The sequence below is a fragment of the Perca fluviatilis genome, chromosome 3 (assembly GCF_010015445.1).
Source record: "Perca fluviatilis chromosome 3, GENO_Pfluv_1.0, whole genome shotgun sequence".
Lineage (NCBI taxonomy): Eukaryota > Metazoa > Chordata > Actinopteri > Perciformes > Percidae > Perca > Perca fluviatilis.
Genome location: NC_053114.1, coordinates 32,842,386 through 32,856,479, shown reverse-complemented (window position 1 = coordinate 32,856,479; position 14,094 = coordinate 32,842,386). Strand labels below are relative to the sequence as shown.

Sequence of the window (14,094 nt, the reverse complement as noted above, 5' to 3'; positions counted from 1 at the left end):
GACAAGCTTCCTTTGTGTGACCATGACCATTGTTGTGGCACCCATCAATGGCTGACTTCATATGATAGTTTGGTCAGCTGTCCAATCAGCCCAATACAGGGCTCGAGAGTGCGACCAATTTGGTCGCAAATGCGACCAAAATTTGTAAGGGTGCGACTAAGATTTTTCCTAGGTCGCACCGGTGCACCTAACGTCCTCGCATCCGCTGCCTCTCCACTAACGAAGCAATGTTGTTTATATCGATATGGTTTAATGTTGCGTTACATGACCCATTCCTTCTGTAAAGCTGTGCCTGTGTTTGGATCTCTCCTCCGCGCAGCCCCGCCCCCATTCACTCACACACCGGCCGGCTCACCTGCAACATGGAGAGACACAGCGCCGCTGGTCCAAACTCCCGACATTCGTCTACAGTTTTAATTGTTATAACCCAGCTGTATATTGTTAAGTATGAGAGGGAAACCTGTATTGGCAGTGTTACCGCTGGAAACTCTCTTATTACTGCGGCCGCCACGGCGAAAAACACATTAGGAGTTATTAAATGCAACTAACTTCAGTTGGTTGAGTAATAGAACGTGGCAAGACGGCCTGCTGGATCATAGTTCATAAAAATGCAGCGCGGTAGCGATACAGACATTTCATAGCCGACACAAGACGGGTTAATCGCCCCTAATGAGTCAGCCGTCACTCTCTGAGTAGCCTAGCATACGCTTCAGTCCATCGCACTCCCTCGGTCTTTCGTTCGGTTCTTTTTTTTTTTTTTTTTAAAACGGTCCTTTATTTTGATAGGAAAGCTGAAGACATGAAAGGGGAGAGAGTGGGGGGGATGACATGTAGGAAAGGGCCGCAGGTCGGAGTCAAACCTCTATATTTACCAACTGAGCTATCCGGGCGTCCTCTTTCTCTTTTAATCAGTCTGTTATTGTTTTTGAAAGCTTATGAAGGAGCTTTCTCAGATATATATATTTTTTATATAATATATCCTAGGCTATTTATTTTAGATAACTTTCATTTACATGTGTTGCAGCTGTATATTTTCAAACTGGTAAAGGAAACCCTGTCTTTGCATTTTATTTGAGTCACAATCTGTTTTAATAAAAGAGCTTGTGAAAATTGGCTTTGACTTAAAACTGAACATTTATCCCACTTTGTAAAAAAATACAGAGCTATATATCGTGTATCGCCATTCAGTGTTACGGCGATGCGAGGAAAAATGTGGGTGCACCTAAATTATGTGCTGGTGCACCTAAATAAAAAAAGTTAGGCGCACCAGTGCAACCAAGGCAAAAAGTTAGTGTGGAGCCCTGCCAATAGGATTGCCGGCCCAACATCCTCCGTTTATCTTGCACACTTGCATCTACTTTACCAGCTTTGCAAAGGCGACTACATCATTTTCTCTGTCATATTCTGTAGAACTGAATAAGCATTTTGTCTAAATAACTAAATGTTTGGCATGGTAGCTCACCTGGTTGCTCCTCGATGCAGCAGTCGCGGGTTCGACCCAACCTGTGGCCCTTAGCTGCATGTCATTTCCCCTCTCTCATGTCTTCAGCTGTCATGTAAGTGAGGGCCTAAAATGTCCCAAAAATAATCTTAAAAAATTAATAAATAAATAACTAAATGTAGATGGACGTGTGTCATCTTGCTGCTACTGTTTGTGGATTTAAATACAGTATAGTATTGGTCCCCTAGCGCACCATTACCCCACATGAAAAAATCTGTCAAAATAAAGGTTCTTGAAAATGTTATTAATATCTAAACGCAATATATTCTATCTGTGGTAACCTTCGGAAACACAGCCACATTTATGCATAATTATTATTATTAATTATTGTTTTGTTTTTATTGGTTGCGCGGGCAAAATGTGTTGTCATTGCTCGGGACTACACATTTGTCCTTAGGCCAACTCAGTCACGACTCATTATGCACAATATACACAAGATACACAAAACTAGCTGTGGACAGAAAATGTCCTGAAACAACAAGGAAGCCCAAATTACTGCCATTTGTTGCTTTAGAAACAGCCTATGTCTTCATGCATTCAGTCATGCAGGCTCCCTCCAGGCCAATCATTAACCATTTCAGCCTCAGATAGACCAAGATTCTATCTTGCCATATGTGACGATGCATAATTTAGCTGTCAAATGTTTTCGAACTAGCGTTTGCCACGCTTGCCCCCATTCCTCATCCCCAGAGGGAATTGTTTGGCTTTAGCAGTGCAGTCGGTTTTACTGTAGTGTAAAGACAGCAGACTGGTTTGTTTGCTCCCAACATTTTTGTTTTTAATGTTTCTTTTGTTTTATGTTATTATGGTTATGAGTTGTTGTTGGGCTAAATCTAAAGCAACTCCAATTACAGCTAATCGCAGGTTAGGTCAAGGAGGCAAAAACAGATGATAATCCACAAGTTAAGTTTACTACCAGTGTTTTAGATTAATTACCATACAATATATCAGCCATAAAATGATTTGGTCGGGTGCCCAGACCTGTACAGGTAGTTGTATAGTTACAAAAAGTGAAAGAAGTCCGTGCTTTTTCTATAAACATTCTTTAGCGGCGTGCTGCCACTACCAGTGCTGAAAATGAAATATATTTCTGCTGGAACGCACTTTCATGATCACATGGGCAAACAGCAATGTGTTGTCACACGGACAGAGGGAGCAGACAACATTTGCTTGCTGTGAGCGGCGGTTTGCAGAGCCCTGTGAGAGAAAATGTGTGGGTGAATACGTTTTATGAGGGAGTGAGTAAGTGGGTTTGATTGATTTAAAAAAAATAATTGATTATAGAGTATATGTGATAATAAACTTAAGAAATCTTTACATCATTCTGTGTTCAGCTATTAAACATACCGCTCCACTCTTTTCAGTGTAGTGGCATTTAATGATTTTAATACCTCAACATTGATATAGCCAGCTGTTGATATAGTCCAGCTGCTAATCCAGAAATTACCACAGATTTCCTCTGTATTGAACTCAAAGTAAATTTTACAGAAAACGTTATGCTCCAGAATCATTTTAGTATAAACTTAAACAAACCGCCTTTGTGTCTTTTTTTATAGTGTAGCCACTGAAAAAAAACTCAAAATGCACAGCTGGCTTGTGCTATGTGATAGTATCAGCACTTGTCCAGCAGGTCTAACAGTCAGTCTTTGTTTACTAAACACCCAGTCCTCTATTGTTGATCTTCTTAGCCGTTTTTTGATGCACTGTGCAAAAAGTACCATATTGAAAGGTCATTTCTTCACCCTGTGATGTCATTATTGTTTTTACAGAAACACGAAAACCAACACACACACACTGTGCTTTGTATTATTGTTTGAGGTTATCAGAAGAGCACGATTTGAGATGCTGGCTATAAGGTCAGACCTTTGTTTAAATAAAATAAAAACATCAAACAGCAAAAGCATAAACAACAGCAAAAACATGGGACATTAAATATTATATTGGATGGAGGGTCAGACCAGGTGAAACCGTTAACAAGCTTGCACATATTGTACATATTGTCTTCTAGGCGCACTGTAGGTGTTAAGCGAGCTTTTCCCTGGAGGCTGCAGGACACTGAGGCCAAAGTGTGAATGCAGCTTCTCTGCCACAGAATTTGAATAGAAAGATTGGACATTTTTGACTATATTTGCCATACGACATTAACAATTTTGGTGGGCAAAATGAACAAGGAAATTTCCTTTCTTATAATGGCAAACATGGGTATATAGTGAGAAGTCTAAAAAACAGATTAGTTGTTGATACTCAAGCAACTTGCTCTTTCTACAGATTGTAATTCTATGAGCTTTCATTCACCTTGGGTCTTGACTCTGGTGGTGTGGTGTCACCTTATGATGGCATAGCTGCCATCTGGATATGGTGATAACTTTCTTTTGTGGCCAGCCTGCTGCCCAGATCAATGCACCGCTGAGCTGCTGTGTCACAGAAAAACAAGACAATATTTGAAGCTGTACTGCTGGTCTAGTTTGCATATGTTTGTGTTGTTCTGTTAGTGTGTATGAGGAGGAAGTGTAATTATGATGTTTTTTCCATGGTGTCCTAAATTCTTCTGGTAATTTTCATTATGCCGGTTGGACAAAACACTGTTTGTATCAGGCAGAATCAGGGCTGTGTCTGTTGTTTGTCTCTGGATACATTGGATTTCTTCATCCTCGCCTGTTTACCAATTTAGTGCAGGTAGAGCCCACAGTGACAGTTTGTAAACAGTACATACTTCCCAAAAGAATGGAGGGTGAAGTGCATGTGATGGTAGCCAATAGAAAAATTCTGAAACTAAGATCTGTTCTTTTAAACATCTCTCAGGTGGTTAGAAAGCTTAAGGTCAGTTCTGTGGCATGTCACCAGGTGTCCTCCTGTGCTAAATGCCCTCTATGAAAGTGCTCTGGTAGCTGCAATGTTCAAAGTCTTTTTCAGTTTACCAGTTTTCTCAGGTTCTCAGTTTACTTAATGGACGGCCACATCGTTGTCAAAATCAACTCCGTGCAGCTACCATCGCATTGAATCAATTGCATGTCTGTCAAAGAAAGCAGCTGTTGGGCTTGTGGGTCCTTCTTGGACCCACACACCCTTGCTTCTGCCTGTGTAGTGTTCCTGGTCTCGAAGAGTCAAGAGGGTCATATTGGATGGATCTTATTAGTCCTGTCAGGTAACCTTTGGTTGCACTTTGAAGCTCAAATCACGCCGCTTTAGCAGGTGGAGTAGTGGCTTGAAGTACTGTCTCACAGAACAAATTCTGTATCTGACAAGGCATGTGTCTTTATTCTGCCATGTAGGGACCAATACTTGGTTTTCCTGTGTTCGGCCAACTATTAACTTTCACCTTTACGTGGGAGGCCCAACAGGTGTTTCACTGATCAGATTGTGGTCAAGCAAACTGTGGAGCTACTGGCTTTTTGTTTTCGTGCTCTGTTTGTGGCCAATTTTTAAACTGTAAAAAAAAAAAAATGTAATAGCTTGGTTGACAATTAGTGATAATTAGACACTCACAGGGTTCTTACATGCCATGTCTGTCTCACACCCACGCACGCACGTGCGCACACACACACACACACACACACACACATACACACTCACAATTAAGAGTTCCCCTATATGAAAACAAACACTTATTAGAAATACATTAGTGCATTTTAAAATTGTTAAATTGGTCTGTTGTTTTGAAGTTACATGGAATTCACCCAGCAACTGCATTTTAATCAAGTGCTTTTGACAGGATTGTAGATTGGTAAGATTGGTTTTCAAAATTGACACTTTCTGGGAGAAGGAAATAATCCAGTTTCTATTAGTTTATGTTTGGGCATCTACTCGCTTGAGTATCAGGGCAGTTAGTTATACCTCAGTCATACCTCTCACCCAGTGGCTCTCATACAGATTTCTCAGGGAGAATGGTCTTGTGAATTTTTCAGCACGTCTGTGTAGAATTTAATGGCTCAGTTGAGGAGCAGTTTTAGGTCAGTGATTTCTAACCTGCGGTTTTGGGCCCCAGACACAGGATGTAGGAGCTGTTAGGAAGCGTAGCCACAGAAAATAAGCGGCAAATGAGCCACTGAGGAGATCCTTTTAGAGCTCAAGTCATAATGATGTATTTAGTTTAATATGTTTATTATTATACACCAACAAGCTGATGTTGTAAACGGTACTTTGTGTGTGTGTGTGTGTGTGTGTGTGTGTGTGTGTGTGTGTGTGTGTGTGTGTGTGTGTGTGTGTGTGTGTGTGTGTGTGTGTGTGTACTCAACTTTGAAAGCAATATAGTATAGTATGTGTGGTACATTATGTTAAGCGGTTATGCCTTTGATTTCTGTCATAGTAACTTGTGCTCTGACATGAGACTGCAGTGTGTTGGGAGTTTGACTGCTAGCACCAACAAGAAAGAGCAAGAAAGTGAGGGTGTTGACCAGCTGTTGATCAGTGATCTAAAGAGAGATGGGAAATAAAGCCTCGGCTGGCAATGGTCACAGCTGTCAGCTGTTTTTTTCTGTCTGTGTACGGTAGCCAGACAAACAAAGACTACAAACGATGACAGTGTTTATATTAAATTGTTTTGATGGACATGTTTCATAGCTCTGGGTTCTGTGAGGAATGCTGTGTATTCCTATGCAAAGACTGACAATAAGGGCTACTGAGATTGTTACTAGTCACAGTGAAGCTTTGTTAAAGCCCACCAGTCTTGTGGGTTTCATATCCATTAGAACAATTACCACTTCACATATAAAGCCCAATAAAATAGGAAACCTGTGTAACGCTAGTTATTGTTAGCGTTAACTATTAACTCGTCGTTATTAAATATAAGTACTTTCGGGCCGTGGGTAGAGTAAGAGCACGGAGACAGCTTCGACTGTGTAACTTGGTCCACTTTAATGACACTCTTCAAGCGTAGGACAACTCAAGACTCAACAAAACGTGCTTCATCATCTCAACATCATATCCCTCCGCCAACATAACGGTTACTGAATTACAGGCAGGGCTATAACATGTTAGATAGCTCCCTTGTTAACTCAAGGAACACAATACACTATGAAGCTACAATTAATGGAAATATGTGACTTATTTCAGTAACCCTAAAAAGGTCTGTTAACTAAATAGTCACAAAATAAATCTCATCTTACACCTGTAACAGAAATCCCCCCCTCCTAATCCATAATGTATTTCAACAAATGGTTGAAAGACATTATTTACAAAATAAAGATACATTTCAAGAATGAACAATGTTCCACTATACAATATACGATAATATGGTTTATACAATATACATTCTACACAGCTGAAAACAAGCATTGAAATAATTGTACAGTTTGCTGGCTGACTGGCTGTTTTAGCCATTCCTCTGGGGCTAGCTGCAGACCATAATCGGTACACCTGTTGCTAGGAGACATCTAAGTCCAAAGCCTCTCTGGCTTGCTGAGGTATCCTTGTGCGTATTTAAACAGCTTAATTGAGTGCTGCTGCACCCGCACAAATATAAGGAGCCCCTATGGTATTACCTGCTGTTAGCACTGAGGCAGGCAGACACAACAGAAAAAGGCTGTCGGATACAGTGAATAAACAGTCACACTTACGCATACAGTACACCACACACAAACAAATGAGTACACCCCAAACACTACTGTGCTTTAGTTGGAAAAAATATGATTTCCATCTTTAAACCTGTTGCGAATGTAAATCTAATTGAAGCTGTGGTGTCTGGTAACAAGGATTTGAAAGAGAATATGACAGGAGCTGTCCAAGACAGCCTTGTATTTCCACTGGCTTGGATGCATTAGATGATTTTGATCCCAGCACTTGAATGCATGGCCATGAGCCCATTGCTGTCTATCTCTGTCTCTGTCATTTAATCTCACATTTTCAGTGTCTTTTAACTTCTCCGTTATTCTTGCCATCTCTCTCTACCTCTACCTTACCTGCTGTCTTTCTTCTTCTTACTTGCCCTCTTGCCTTGTGCCACTTGCCTTGAGAGGTCTTTCTCTCTCTCACTTTGCCGACTCTCTCAATAGACTGGCTGCCATAATGGGGAGATACACAGACAACAATGCAGAGCCATGCGGTTTGCACTGTGTGAACTGGCTGGAGCTAGTGCTGCTTTGCCCCAGGGCTGTATTTGATGTAAACATGTTGGAAGCTTGGCTCTCATTTGTTGTAATCAGGCTTAGCGCACAGCGAGAAAACAGTCACTGAGAGGGGGCGAGAGAGAGAGACAGAGAGGTGTGTCTGTGAAAAAGAGAGAGTGAGGGAGAGTGGGGGGAGGATAGAATGGGAATAAGAGGAATTGAGCTTGGACCAGTCTAGCAAGGCCATATACAGCCCTCATGCAGTATACAGTAAACGCTCCTGTGTGTGTGTGTGTGTGTGTGTGTGTGTGTGTGTGTGTGTGTGTGTGTGTGTGTGTGTGTGTGTGTGTGTGTGTGTGCGCGCGCGCATGTGCATGCGCATGTATTGACCTTGTTTAAACAAACAGTCAACCGGCCCCCTGGCTCTCTCTGCCCTCCCCAGTGTGCTGGGCAAACAGCAAGCCTGTGTGAGGTGTGTGTGTGTGTGTGTTCATAGATCCCTGCTCATGGTGCCACAGTAGGGAAACCACTGCCAGATAAAATGGGCCCACTCGTGACCTTGACCACCATTGCTCCTGTTTTTACATCTGTTGCACACACATGCTAGCCAGACAAACGCACACACACACACACACACACACACACACACACACACACACACACACACACACACACACACACACACACACACACACATACAACACTTTACATCACAGTTAGTGTTCTTAAATTCATTCTAACACACACACATACACACACACACACACACACACACACACACACACACACACACCATCTCCAACACCAGCGCTTCAGGGCAGTAGTTTACATCGTGAGCGTACATTGCTGCTCGCTCACACACACACACACACACACACACACACACACACACACACACACACACACACACACACACACACACACACACACACACACACACACACACACACACACACACACACACAGGGTCTCACCATGGCAACAGTGGAGCAACACAGGGAAACAACTTGGCAGATCAGGCGCTCGCTGTGTGAGAAAGTGTCGAGTTACGACAGAGGGCTGGAGCTGAGGTAGGTGAGAGTCGAGGACAGGGACGGAGAAGAGAGAGTGACAAAGGGAAAATAAGTTGGAAGAGATGAAAGTAGGAAGGGTAGGCAGGATAGGACAGGGTGGAAGGAGGAAAGATGAAGAAAGGAGTAAAAATAAAAAACAGAGGAGAGGATTAAATGAGAAAAAGATAGAAAATGAATGGAAGGAGCAATGTTTGGAGGTAGTTGTTGCTGAAACAGTGTGTGTGAGAGAGAGAGAGGAGTGTTTTGCTCCAAGGAGCAGGTGATGTGCTCCCTCTTAGCTTTGCCCATGTAAATATCCCATTATCAAAATTCTTAGAGCCCAAATCAGCCCTCAAAACTGCCGTCATTTTTATATTTTAAATAAAAATTAAGTTAGATGTTTAAACACTGGCTTGTGTATGTCTGGGTGCCTGTTTATGTGTGTACTGTATGTAGTGATGGGAGATGTTTTTCCCCTCAGCTTGCTAGCCTTATTACTGGATCAGTGGAACAGATGAAGGCCAAAAATAAGTGGGGACTTTATTTAGTGGGAGCTGAGTATGTAACCGTATCCAGTGGTTTTATTTTAGGGGGGGGAATTCATCTTAAATTTGATCCACAGTCAGAAGCAGCAGCGGCAGTCGTAAGTTAGTTACAGGCTTCAACGAGCACTGGCCCGGGGACATGTGACTGGCTTTAATGTCAGTGTGGTTTAATATAAGAAGTGATCTCTATCAGGCCTCATTACTTCAGCTGGGCTGCCCTCTGGACAGGCAGAAAGGTGAGGAGTTAAAAGTGCAGAGACCACCTTCCTGTGGTATTTCACACTCAAGCTTAGATTTAGGGGGTGGCGGAGGGGGTGACTCAGGAATGTGAAACAAGTCAAGAGTGTCAGTCGTCTGTGTCGTCGAGAAGCCTCCTCCGCCAGGACCATGGTACTGTCCATGTGTGCTTGTTTACATGTCCCGCTGTTTGCAGGTGGTGCTTTACCCATTTTCTGAACTGAAGGTGCAAATAGGCCCCTGTAGCGTGCTTGGACTGCTATTTGAGTAGCTCATGGCATCATTGTATTCAGCATTTGTTACCAAATTTTAGTGCAGTCTTCAGGATGTAAAGCATAGTGTCCAGGCTAGAAAGCGAATTACATTGATTTGAGAATTTGGGATCAATTAAAATCAATGAATATCGTACTATGGTATTAAAAAACTAGTATGAACAATCTCCGACCTGCTCTGACATGTTTCTTTTCCCATTCAGCTTCCACTCCCGCACAATGTACCAGTACCATGTGCTGAGCCCTTGTTGCTAAAGTTAATGTTATTCTCTGAACCTGCTCCATGTTGTAAGGCTCACATGTGCTTAGTCATTGTTGACTGAATCAGTTTTGTTACTTTTTACAGTTTACGTTTATAAGCCTCTCTATTTTCTTTCCAATTACCTAAAATGAATCACATTGAACAGAACAGAGGGAAAACCAAACAGTTGTGTCTATAGTACCAGTTGTGACCGTAGCAGAGTGAATGAATCAGCCCGGCTGTGTGTGGTATGTTTCTGTTTGGCCAGTACTGTTGATTCACTTTGACTGCTGAACTGAGCCCTTTCTTTTTGGCCTTCTAATCAAGTTTTCCTGGTTGATTATTTGATTTGGAAAGAATTCCCTGGCCTGCTAAGTGTATGTTTGTCAACACTCTGGCTCCACACCAAATCCCTCATGTGCAGAGACGGAGAAATAGAGAAAATACAAGAGGGCACAGAGAGCGGCAGAGATGAAAGGAGCAAATGGAAGGAAAGAAAAAAAAAAGAGTGACCTTTTTGTTTCATGTTGACAGTTCGTGGTGTTGGTGGGTAGAACTGAAAAACTGGAAAAAAAATGTTGGAAAATTTGTGGTTTATTTAAAGCAACACTGCGGAACTTTTCATATTATTGTGATTGTAATGCGCCCCTACAGTTTCAGAGTGCAAATCACTTTTACACCGCTGTTGTAAATACAGACTGCTGTACAACTTTGCTAACACAGCCAAACATCAAGCAAGTGCAACAACACAAGCCATAGCAAGCCAGCTAATATTACTTTCAAGTCCAACAGCAAGATGGCCAGCTTTTATTTCGCAAAGCTCTCGCCAACGACTAAAAGCCAGTCCGAGTTGTCCCACGGCAGCACGGTCACTCTCTCCTTTTCTCTTCTTAGCTCCTTTGGTGTCCTTATAGTCCTTAGTGGCTGCTGAACCCGGTCCCGTTGCCCACTCGCCCTGCTCCAGCTCTGGCACGAGACTGCTGCCGCCACATCCCCACCACCATTCATTTTTCCCCATAAACTATGATCCAGTGGATAGTGCCGTAAAGCTACATAGTGCTAAGCATTCGGAGCGCGCACTAGGAATAACAGAGGCACCATTTTCCCTGTTACAAGTCAGAGTAGCATCACAATGATTTTGAAGTTATTTTATGGTAAAAGAGTTAGATAATGTTGCTTTAACACAATGTTAAACATGTTTCGCCTCAACCATTTCAGCTTCTCTAATACAAAAAACCCTGGTATCACATTGACACTGGTGTTCAAAAACTGCCAATGTACTTTTAACTTGCAGGGCTGATTTTTTTTCTGTGTTTTTTGTTGTGTTCTTATTTACACCCATAAAGCGTTTACCGTTTATTTTTATTTTTTTTACTTCCATCTTTCCTTTTTCACAGATACATTCCTCCAGACACTGTTAACTCATTTTATGCTGTCTGGAACACACATGGTGCTGCGAATAAACATGCCCTGATTTATTGACACACACACACACACACACACACACACACACACACACACACACACACACACACACACACACACACGTGCACTACATGCATGCACACAGACACATACCCACATGTACACACACATGCAAGCACTGTCTGTCTGTGCTCACTTCCACAGTGTGCAGACATGATCATAAAATAAGCAACACAGCCCACAAGACTGTTGATTTCTGTGACTCCATGTTTCTTTGAATCCAGAATAATGGTGTCATTTATAGCCATGGATCCATTCAGACCGGGGTGCATAATTACCTGTTACTAGCAAGATTTGTACTTTCATGTGGCTCTTAAGATCTAATGTGGTTTTCAAGGATGAACCCATTACTGGTTATTATAGGGGCCTCATGCTGTTTCTTGCAACTTCCTTCCAAATACATTTCATGTGCAACATACAGCAGTTTGGATCCAGTTAATACAAGTGAGGAATTTATCTCACTCTGTGCTGGAGCTGTCAGTTCATCTTTAGAAGTTTGATTTCAGAAATATATGCTGTTTGTATGTAATTGTGTGTGAGGAGGAGGCTGCCTTCTCTGGTCATCATCCCTGTGGTTAGTGTCCCAGGAATTTCATTCTGCTGCCTGCAGCACCCTCTGCTTTATAAGAACCAACAGCCAAGCTTACTGTATGTACAAAGCACAGAGACGCAGACACCCCCCCCAAAAAACAACGTGAATTACGGATCTGTTTAGTCATTCACTCTAATTCAGACATGCCTCCATCACTGAGCACTAAAACAACACATGGAGGATGTGGTGAAGGAGCATCCACTTACCTTTGGGCGGGGAGTTTTTGCTTCAACGCCTTGTGGTTGGAAATTAGAAATTTAAAAGCCTAAAAAAAACTCAACATTTGGGAAAGGAATCACTGATTTATTGGTACCGATAAACAAACCTTTCCCTGTGTAATTATGCATGACTTTAACTGCCACTTCCTTTTGAAAATACAACAATGCTTTCCACAGACTTTTGGTGAAGTGGAAGTTGAAGAGATATTTTGAAAGTCAAGACAGACAAGTACCCTGTCTAGTGTAAAATAAATTCATTCATTTCAGTTCAGTTCAAGGCAAAAATTGTAAAGGTGTGCTAATATTAGTGTTGGTTCTTTCCCTTTGCCTTTTTGTAAAAGTTATTTTTTTTCTATCTAGGTATCTGCCCTCAGTATATAGATACATGAACATCAAGTGTTATAGTGAACCAGGAAGGTCCACAAGCGCTGTGGCTTCTCCCTCAGCTCACTCGCTGCATTAGTTAAGCCTGGACCCGCACTTCTCAGTCCAGACTTGTGTATAGCACAATTTGTCCTTGCTACCTGCTAATAGATGCTAATCATTCTTCTTCAATCTGCTAAAGTTAAACATATTGAAGGTGAGCTAGGTTAAGGTAACCATTGTGTTCTTAACTAACTTGCCGTTAAGTAGTAACTAAATGTCTTATTGTGTTTACTTGCCAGAAGCAGGTTTTCCCATGTATTATTTTCAATTCAGCCCTGTCTTGGGAACCAATGGGTCTTTATTGAGCTCAGTAGCACAACCCTCTTAAGATACAAGGTTTGTTTACTCAGCTAAGAACAGTGAATCATTATTCAGATTTAAGCGCCGGCTCCCTGCCTGCCTAGTATCTGCCTCTGGAGGCTCGTCCTCTCACATAACCTGCTGTAAACACAGCATATTTCAGTTTTTCCACAGCTCAGTTCAACAAAAGTGCCCCCATACCTTAACTTCTTTCACCACAGGGGACCGTCTCAGAAGTAGCACCTGAGAGAGAAAAGAGAGGGAGACGTAACACTGAGCAAGGGCTACCAGTAAATCCAATGACAGCAGTTCCCATGAACACCAATTCCACTATAGATTCCAGTACACCTTTTACCAATGCTGGACATAAGCTGTGTTTAATAATCCTGCTGCAAACCGTTATAGTTTGATAATTGGCTTCAGAGAAAACCAAGCAGGCATTTCTTTGGTAGTCCTTGCTCACTGTTTTTCTCATGTACATAGGTTTCCAAGGCCTGATTTTGACCAACTCTTTCCTTTTTATTTTAGCTGGTTTTGGAACAGCACATGACAAATCTCAAGCTACACCCACTTTCTCTCCTTCCACCTACCACACTTTTGCACCAAACATTGACACAGCGGTGTGTGACACAAACCTGCAGGGAGGGAAGGGTCAGCAGCCAGCTGTGGTGGGGTTGAGGCTTGGCAGTTCCTGGGGTGAAACAGCAATGAATGGCCTTGTTCTTTTCTGTTAAACTCAATGGGCTGCCCTCCATCTGAGCTGGAGGTATGGACTGGGAGGGCAGTATGGTGGGAGTGTAGATGTGCAGGGGGGGGGAGGGGGATGCCATTTTGCCGTCACACAGTCTGCCAAGTACAACATTACAACAGTAGTGGGATTGTGTGGCCTGTGTGTTTGTTCTGTCCCTCTGAGGAGGAAAGGTCCTGCTCTCCTTTCCATCTTCCCCTTGTCTCTACCTGACACGCAACACTTTTCCTTCATCCAACATCTCACCTGTCTGAGTGGAAACTGGGGTGACAGGGGACTAATGGAGAGGGCAGCTAGACTAGCACCATTGCCAACCAGGTTGGCACGCATGAACCACTGGATTTGAAAAAGGCTGTTGACATTTTTACTGCCATTTTTTTTTTTTTTTCAAGCCGCAGTGTAACCATTAAAAGACTTTTTATATGCACGAGAC

The 14,094-nt window shown here is 42.4% G+C and overlaps 1 protein-coding gene across 2 annotated transcripts in view; it reads left to right on the top strand.

The window, feature by feature from the left end:
* The window catches only part of nfatc3a (nuclear factor of activated T cells 3a), a 68,273-nt gene that overhangs the window by 29,390 nt on the left and 24,789 nt on the right, over nucleotides 1-14,094 (top strand). The window lies entirely within an intron of this gene.